Below are 10115 nucleotides of genomic sequence, written 5' to 3' on the forward strand. Positions count from 1 at the left end.
GTTAATGGAAAGATTAACTTGCTTATATGATACTCTACATCATGATCCCCAAGAGTTTGTACATCATCACCAGGAGTCACCAACTTCCCTCCCTTGAAGTGGGATTTTTAAGGAGAATCCTTTTGCTGCTTTCTGGGCTTCCAGCCTCAATTTGTCTATCTTCTATCAATGTGCACGAAGTGGAGGGTGCTGACCAATATGGCCTGTAACTGGGGAAGCAGCAGGAAGACAAGTTTATTTTCATGGTAATGGTTGGGTGTCAAGAAAGAGGCAACAGCTTCCGTCACAAGCTGGCTCAGGCATCATCTGCACTAAAGAAGTTTTCTATGGTATGAATTGTACGGTGTCCCTTGCATGTTTGTAACAGTTCTAGAGTACAGAAGGGCTTCTGCGTGTACAAAGGCATCGCAAGCACGATCGAGATTATTCTTGTTTTAACAACCATGTCAGTCTCCAATAGCATAACAATGCCAACAAAGCAAATAGGTCTGTCCCTCTACCATCCCATAGTGCTTGGAGTAACCAGTTAGGTACACTGTCCATCACCTTCTGCATCCCCTTGCCCAGGGTTCTAGCTGGCAGGAAGTCACTTGCTTCTTAGACAATAGACCAGAAGCTATGATCTATGAGAATTAAAGCTGCATCAAATCATTGAAAATATAGACTTAAAAGGAAAAAAAAAGTCTGTAGCATTTTTGTCACCATTTTACAATGCCATCGTTGACATGCCACCAAAAGGATACATACTGAAAAGAAACATATACCCAACTCCACCTAAAAAGTCCTTTACAGTGACTACATTCTCTATTGAACAGCACTCCTGAGTCTCACCTTGCCTGTTCATTTGGAAAGTTTTTTCCATTTTAAAATTGTTGGGCTCACCTGGAGGTGTTGCATGCCAGAACAAACGGGATGACATTGGAGATACGTTACTGATTTTTTTGTGCATTGGTAGTCAAAGTAATTGCCTTCTGGCAGGTCTCAGTTTGGATCATGGAGTCTCCCAGAAACTTTATTCCCCTAAACCAGGAGTCAGCAAAGTTTTCCAGCAGCAAGGCGGGGAGGGAGGGGCAAAATGACCCATCTTAGATGGGAGGAAGGTGGGCATTGGAACCCACTGCTGCCATGGCTTCTCCCTACCACTCAGCTGTGGTGCAGTACAGTGAAAGCCCCAGCTCCCAGAGCCCATGCCACCTGACTGTGACAAGAGATATTCAGACCGTTCTCTCTGCTAGAACTCAAGGCAGCTCACTGCAACAGTGCAGGGAGAGCCTCTCACTATCAAATGGCACTGCAGGCTGGATCCGAAGGTTCCATGGGCCAGATCTGGTCCATAGGCCAAACACTGCCAACCTCTGCCTTAATTGTCTTACATTGCCAACCTCTGACTTTCCCTAGCCTCAGTCCTTAAGACAAGTTTGTATGGAAAGGGGGTTTTGACTGATGGCATTCTGAGAGTGACTTCCCCAACCTTCACCCACAGTAAAAGTGAAGAGAGTTGGGATTGGTAAAAGATCAGTCTTAACCTGAGTATGAATAGTGAAGTGTGAGAGGAATTTACTACAGCTGAGGGACTATTCATATGGAAGTTTCCATTTTGTTTGGTAGTGATGGAAGCAGACTTGGTACAGACTAAGAAAGAAAAGCTTTCTTAGGTCATTTATGTTACATTGAAGTTTCCCAAGTCATTTGCAGGGTAGCTTCTGAAGATATCCCAGTTGTCAAAGCTTATTCTTAGGCTTAATTCATCCCCAGTACAATTCCACTCAACCCAATCTCTCTTTTGAGCATCTGTAGCCAGATAGTAGGAGGTTGTGCTGTTGACAGCCAAGCAATCCAAAACTGGACAGCTCTAAAAATTATTCAGTATTATTTCTGCATAGTTGTTCCTTCAACAGTAGTAGAAGGAAATTATTTTTTATATTCCCTCAGCTCCAACAAATATGGAACACATGCTGTTCAAATGCCTCTACAACAAACAGAATCAGAATTTGAGTAAAAGACATAGAACATAGTCCTATATCTTAGGGGTGTAGGTTGTAGCTGTGTTGGTCTAAGGACATGGGCAGACAGGTTCTTTGGGTGAATCTGATATCTTTGATTAGACCAACTTAAATAGTTGGAATTTTTTGTTTGCAAGCTTTTGAGTTTAAAAACTCTTTGTCAGGTTAAGGAAGTCTCTGTAGTTGGTGTGTGCTCTTCCTGGCTGGAATGAATTCATCTATTCATTCTTAACTATTCATTCCAGCCAGGAAGAGCACCAACGGCAGACTTCCTCAACCTGACGAAGGGCTTTTAAACCTGAAAGCTTGCAAACAAAAAATTCCAACTATTTAAGTTGGTCTAATCAAAGATATCAGATTCACCCAACCTTGTCTGCCTGAGTCCTATATCTCAACACCTATCCTTTCCTTGCAGAATTTTTGGTAGACAAATGCCTCTGTCCACCAGCAAGGACTTCTGAAGTGTTATTCAAAGGACCACACAAAGCTTGCAACTGTACTTTCCTCTATAACTTCAGGGTAAAGACCAAGCTGACCAACCCTGCAAATCCAATACTGGTGAACTCAGAGAAGAAATTTGTATTAAGACATAGAAACACAAGCAAATCATAGTTAATTTAAAAAAAAATGAATATAGCTTAACTGACTCAATGTAAATAAGGCCCTGAGCTCCTGACCTGCTACCAGTGTGGCCTTCCTTGCCATTAACTATAGGTACATAGGGGCGAGGCAAATAATCGTTTACTGTGAATGTCTCTCTCAAGTACAGCAGCCATATTTCGCTTCTTATCCAGAGCTGCCACCCTGTGGCCATTTCATTCCATCTATTTGAATCTGCATTGTTTAAGAATGTCTAATTGTCTCCCTGTCCTTCCTCCTCTGCTTTACTAAGTCTTTCTGTTACTTGTTCTTTGAACAACAGGTATGCTTTCCTACAACTGATGATAAATTGAAGAAAGAAAACAAAGGGGACAATCAAGCCAGTTTTCACCAACCTCTGCCAGTGGCAATGGGAAGACTTCAGATGCAACTGATCCAAGGAAGGACATGACACGTTTGAGCCACAGACATTTATAATCTGAGGACCTTCAAACAGAAGTATATCCATCTGTACAGAAAACATGACTGAATATTAGATTCAGTGTTCCCTCAGATTGCATTATTTTCTCCAGGCAAAAAAAAGCAGCTGCTTGTTCACCCACAAATTGTTGAGTTGAATGACACAATGACTGGGTGAAATTCTACAACCTCTCTCATACAGGAGGTCAGACTAAAAAATCCCTTCTGACCTTAAAAAAAAATCTATGCTTCTATGAACTGTGCCAGTTTTACTGTCCTAGAATCAACTAATTATCCAAAGAGAGGACTTTTTAAAACTTCAAGAAGCAAAGTGAAAACCCAAGAGAGAGAGAAAGATGTATTCCAGATCCCAAGAGATAGATACACAGAGCAAACCTTAACATAGGCAAATCAGGTCTGACAAGTGAAGGTGAGACACTGGCAGGAGACTGAAGTTGCAAAGGCAAAACTTTAAAAAGAAATATTGTCCGTCTCCCTGCATGTCAGTCACACCTGCCTCCAACACTCCAGACTGAGTTTTAGGAAAATAGAACCCTTATTAACAGGAGAGCCAGGTATGTCTTGGAAGGAGCCATAACTCGAACTTAAAAGATCTAGCCAAAACACACCAACATATCTGGCTGGTAAACGTATATTCAAGGCCTGTCAAACAAAGGGATCTAGCTTTCTGAGATAGCATCTTTCTGGCAAACAGTTCTAGGTAAAACCTCCATAATTATGGGAAATCACCCAGAGACGTTAGAAATGATGGCAGAGAGACTGGGCTGAGACGCTACAAAAACACTAACACTGATCTGACTCCCCCTAGTGGGGAGTTTAATCACAGCCAAAATGGAAAAAGGCTGGATTTCCCTGAATTTGTACCCATTAAAGGCCACTGATAGATGTTGATTGTTACAATGGGTTTTGATCCCTGATCCCAATAATAATGCATCCTGCCATGCTATACATACATGGCAGGATGAGTGATTTTGGGATCAGATGCCAGTTATGCCATTCCCATTTGTCAACACAGGTGGGGCCTGGAATCATAATTCCAGAAACTTTGGAAGCTGCGCAGCACTGGAAGTGCCAAACGGAGGAAGTTGATTAGCTGACCCTGCTTGACAAAAATCAACCTTAGCTCCCCACATTTGGCACTTGCAAGACTGCACCGTGTTCAGCTTTCAGTCTGCTTGCGCAGCTGGGACCCAAGATCGTGACCCCTGGTTCCACTTATGCTGGCAAGTAGAAAGGGTACAACCGGGACTGTGATCCCTGAATATGGGTCTGCCCCTGCAAAGCTCTGAACCAGCTGCCCAGCAGATTCCCAGCCAGCCGAGCTGGAGACCTGAGGTGCCCCCACCCCAATGAGGGTTGTGCCATAAATGTAACATCTGCTAAGGACAAACAGGAATACCTATCCAAAGGGTTGAAGCACACTGACACAGTCTGCTCTGCAGGGAAGAATGCTGTGCAGCTGACTATGCAGTTACCTGTTCCACTAACTCACAGAGGACTTATTAGGTCTACCCAATGCCATGCATCTGCATTACATTCACAAGCAAAAAGGTGATATGCACAACTCCAGCAGCCTCCAGACCTGCCATCATGGCATCTCGCTTGTGGTTTCTTCCAACAATGACTTCATTAGGCATAGCTCTAGCTTTCCATCCATCCTCTTCTCCTATCATCCGTTTCCCTTTATTTCACAGATGACTAAACCTCCACTGTCTCACCTTTTGACAAGCGGAATTCAAACAGAATTTAAGCCATTATTACCCTCCACATCCTGATTTTTCAATTATAGCAGAAAAATGCGACTAGCAAAATCTAGACCAATTAGTGTGACCCCTGCCTGCCACAGGACTGGTCAACCCATCAACCATTTATCTCACTTTGCTGTCAAATCTCTGTAGCAATTGTCTTCCAGTTTCCTCACAATACTGCCCAATTGCTCTGCTTTAAGCTTCCCCTCCACCTCCTTTATAGTTCAAACTTTTCCTTCCTTAGCCTCAAACCACTGATCTTTCTCCTATCATATGAGACTAAGCAATTCCCTTCTCTCATTTATCTTGCTACCTTGAAGGTATTAATAGATTATCATCCTGTCACCCCGCACTATAAAAAATTAGTTCACTCTGCTTTTTGTTGCCCTTTGGATTTTCTCTACTTTTCCCTACAGAATCCATAAACAGAGGGAACCAAAACTAGAAACCTTAATCAAGGGAAACAGGCCTATGTACAGTGGTATTAACACATCTCATTTAATATATCCAAGGATAGTAACATAAATAAAATATTTTTGTTGCCTTTAACAGCACTATACTACAAACAGAACTAAATGATTTGCTACACCCTTAGGGCTGTCTCCAAGACTTCCTAGGCACCACTTGACTGTATGCTGTTTCTTATCCTTAAGGTTAGATTACATTTATCATTTTGTCTCATGTATGAAGTGTTTACATGTGTGTGAATTGAAGGCCTTAAGCTTCAGTGCAGCAATTAGAAGCAGCATGCAGGATGAAACACAACTGCTAGCCTGTTAACTGCAAACTCCTGGTGAATCTGTATAAAAGGAACTTTTTCCCTTTCTGTGATCTGGGTGATATTTAACTATGAAATTAGGTTATACAGTCAGACGTGATATTGTCAAATTACAGAAGTCAAATCACTTTACAAGAAAGTGCAGAGGAGGATTAGGTAAGATAAATTATTTGGAGACTTCCAATTATTTATAGTGCCATAAAAAAGGCAAAGATTAGCTCCAGAGACTTTGATTTTGCTGAGACCAGCTATTGTGAAAGAATTATTCTTTTAAAATTTAAATGATATAGGTTGATCATTGAGCAAGAGTATCAAGAGATATGTATTTAGATAAAAAGATTGTATAAAATATTTAATTAATTCATGCACAAAACTTCATTCAGAAGTAAGTAAGGCACCTTGCACATAACAAGCTTGATAAATCCACAAATACCAAGTCATAAAAATTTAATCCACCTAAGAGGATTCACCATATCTGCTTTTTCATTTATAGGCAAATGCAACTACTGGACACCACAACTTTAACTCTGTCTCCCTTCTGCACCCCTTTAACCAAGCTATCATTTGTCAGCACATTTGTTAGATAGCTGGGATGTTAATTTATTAGGCATGGGTGGTTTGGTTAAGGAGGTGATGGACACTGGACAATTAAGGTGGCTAAACTAGTGCCACATAACTGAGGAGGTAAGGTTCTGAAAGCAGAAGGATGTGCCAAGATGTTGACACATGTAGACTTAAGAACTTTGGTTATTGTAGTTTTGTTCCAAGAATGCAATGTGCAGTCAGAATAATTAAACTATACAAGAGATGGCTTTGTTTTTCATTGAACTGTGATGAAAAGATGACAGATGTTGTGGAGCTCAACTATCAATTTTGATTAAACTGTGCCTGCATGTTACATGGGTTGTATCCATGTTGGTTCACACAGATTTTCAAAATGAAAAATCAAACTCCCCACTAAAAAAACAAATAAAGTATTAAATGCCTGCTGTTCTCATAAATTTGGGAAGCTAAACATTGTGAACTGCCAAAGTGAACTGGGGAATTTAGTAGCTGTACGAATCAGTCTCACCTGCTAAGGAGCACATACTGCCTTTTATCTATTGCTTATTTCAAACTAAATACTCTCCAGAAAGCTCATAACTAAGTTACTCAGCCTGTAAATGAAGTCATCCCTCACTGCACTAAAATAAGTTCAATTTCACTAGTAGTAGTGACCAGATGAGCATTAGTGTGGAAAGAACAGAGATGATTTACCATCATGGATATCTAACCTAACTCAGAGAAGGACTTGATAACACAGTAGTAAAATGCAAGTGACAGCCTTCAGTTGCATCCATTCTCACATCCTTTCACCCACTGGGTGATTTAATGCTTGTAGTAGCCCAAGGGTGGAAAACTGCCTGATGGTGACCAATGTAGACAAGAAACTAAAAAAAGTTGTCTTTTTTTTTGCCTTGTTAATAGGGCCTAGCCTTTTATACTATTTGCCCAAATATGCTTCTTCATTTATACATGACATCCCCACAGAACTTTATTTACAGTGGTATGGATAAAACATTTTAAAAATGAATCTATAAACAAAAATGTATATTGCACCCAATACATGGATCAATCTTTCCTTCTCAAAGCCTTCACAAGACAGACCAGTACTGGAGCCCTCTCTGTTTAGAAAACCACCTATTGAAAAAAAAAAAAAAAAAAAAGACAGAGAGAGCTTGACATTATTCAGCAAGATTTCCCTTTTTTCTCCTCAAGTCATCTCCTTCACCATACCAGTCTCTGATCCTGAAGCATCTATAACCTTGTCTCCTACCAACCCTTCCTTTTTCATCTCAGTGCCTTCCTTCATTATTCAAACATGCTTGGGTCTTTTTGTCTGTTTCTAAACACGAGAGTATTTTCTTGCTTTTTATTAGGTACTTTTTTAGATTTAGAGTTAGTATATTTTAAAAAAAAAAAGAACTCAGAAAACATCTAAATATGTGCCAAATACATCAAAAGAACCTCTTACATCTGCTACCAAAGACTCCCTTGCCCCTGTCCAACTCTAAAGAATGATCATCCTCCTTCACCTTCTCAGTCCATTACCAAATCAAATTACTTCTTTCTTGAATTTCAGTTATTTCACTGCTAAATTTCTGAGCATCTCAATTAAATGTATCAACTGTACCAATATTGTCAAAAAACTCTTAGCTTTTCTGCACCTATTTTGAGCCATGGATTAATCTTAAAGTACCTTATCTGATCTTCAGCTTACATAATACTGATGTGCAGAGTATTAAACAATTTATGTATAATCATCCATTATGTCAGGGGTAGAGCAAGGAATGGAATCCATGTCTCCTGGTTCCCAGTCCACCACACGATAATTCCTCCTCAAGGATGGCAATAGTGGGAGTGCTAATGTGGACAAAGCCATATGGTTTTGGTTAAGTTTTGAATTTAACATGTCAACAGTCACTTGTAACAGTCTACAAAGGGGACCCCTCATCACTGATACTACAGATGGAATAACGTGCTAGTAACATCAGGCAATTTCAACGACATAAAACCCCATCTCTTACCGAAAATCCTATGTACCTTAACATAAGGTGCAGCCTTTGTTTGCAAGTAGATTGGTACTTTAAGCAATCTATGTCTTTATTCTTTTTATTGCAGGTTTTTGCTTATGATTCAGATACACTGAGGCAGGGTGAAGTACAGAAGTAAACCTCATGTCCTCCCACTATGACCACTTCAGCCCTCTATTTCAGTTTAATAAATTAATAATTTCTGAAAGAGAAACTAAATAATTATAGCTGATTTTCACAGCCAATATTGAAACCAGATACATTTAAGTATGATATCTTAAATGTAGTGAAGGGGGGAACCAAAACTTGGATACTGTAGATGTTGGCATGATTTGAAAACAGGTGGCATCCATAAAAAACTGCTCTTCTTCACTTTAGGAGACAATGCAAATGTGTTTCTTGCTTTTCAGTCAATAGGAAGGACAAGGAAAACATTACATACATTTCCTTCAGTTGTAAATACATATAATGGATGTTTATTTGGAGGTGTCATTCACCAAATTATCACTTACTGACAATTAAGTTTAGACTGTGCCAGCCAGCTCCTGGAGATGTGTGCAAAGACAGTGTACATTTTACCTTGAAATTCCTAATGTAGCTTCCTTCGGCTGCAAGCAGCTCTTTAACCTCCTTAAGCTGCAAATAGGACTGAAATCATGGATAGGCACCAATCCCAGCCTTTGCCAAAAGCAGGAAATAGAGATGATGTAGGACCACTTAGGAGTACACAACCACCAAGGGGATTCTTCCTGTACTAAAGGACACCCCTACAGATGGATAGCCTGATTCTACTGTGGCACAAAGTGCTCAGGCTGCAACAGAGAATCTTCATCCATAAAGGTCTAATTTAAATGAAATCCTAATCCAATATTTGCTTAAATAAAACAATAGTCATGAATGGGCTTCAAGATGAATGCAAGAGTCCACCAATATAAGTTCTTACATGCTAGTAAAATGTGCAGATGATTAAATCTACATGATTTCCAAATGGAGGATCAGAATTGGTTTGTTTGTTTTTTTTAAAAAGCAGCTGGTGGTAGAAGAAACCTTTACATTTTTCCTTTAGAAGACAAAGGTAGTTGCTATTAAAGAGGAATCACAATGGCAATTACCTAGAAAAAAGAAATGAGAAACGCATTATAATGAATAACATCTCCCTTCAAACCTCAGAGCAATAGCAGAAATATTGGAATTTGCCCTCTGTGCTTAGTACAAATTTGAAAACAAAACTGGAAATGAAAATTAAGACACTAACCGAACTTGCAACTGTACTAAACTAAAGTATATAGATAGGATGATAATGTTGCAAGTACCTTTAAAATGGAGCACTAGGGTGCAGTACAGCACAGTCTAGATTTACCAATACCCGTTTGGGAAAATGGAAATGGATTTATAATTATATTCTCAATTTTGCTGTTACTGTATGATAGCACACACCTATCTTTGCAATAACACCTGCAAACCATCCATACTTAAAAACAACAACAGTTCCTTTAGGGAGGGAACTTCTATCGCAACAGATTACTGTTGAACAGATTTACAGACAAAGCATATGTAGAAGGTCCTTTTCTAGAAGATGAAAGGGCTTGAGTATGCAGGGTACTATCCTGTTTGTATTTAACACTTTTTTCCATCCCAATATCTCAAAACAATTTCTAAGAGGAGTTCTGTTTCACTGTCCTCATTTTGCATGGAGAGTGAGGGACAAGGGTGCAAAGGAACAAAGTAGGCCAGTGGCAGAGGCAACATAATGAATGCCAGACTCACTGCTCTGCCCTACTCAGAAGTGCTCCGTTATAAAGACTTTGTTACTGATGGACCTGTGCACACAGCTAGTTCATTCCTGTTAACGTATGCGGCCAACTACAGCTTTCAGACCAACTACAGTAAAACCAAATAAAAATAACAATAAAGATAGGTCAGACACAGACAG

The sequence above is a fragment of the Crocodylus siamensis genome, chromosome 7, assembly GCF_052110815.1.
Source record: "Crocodylus siamensis isolate JL-2025a chromosome 7, ASM5211081v1, whole genome shotgun sequence".
Taxonomy (NCBI): Eukaryota; Metazoa; Chordata; order Crocodylia; family Crocodylidae; genus Crocodylus; species Crocodylus siamensis.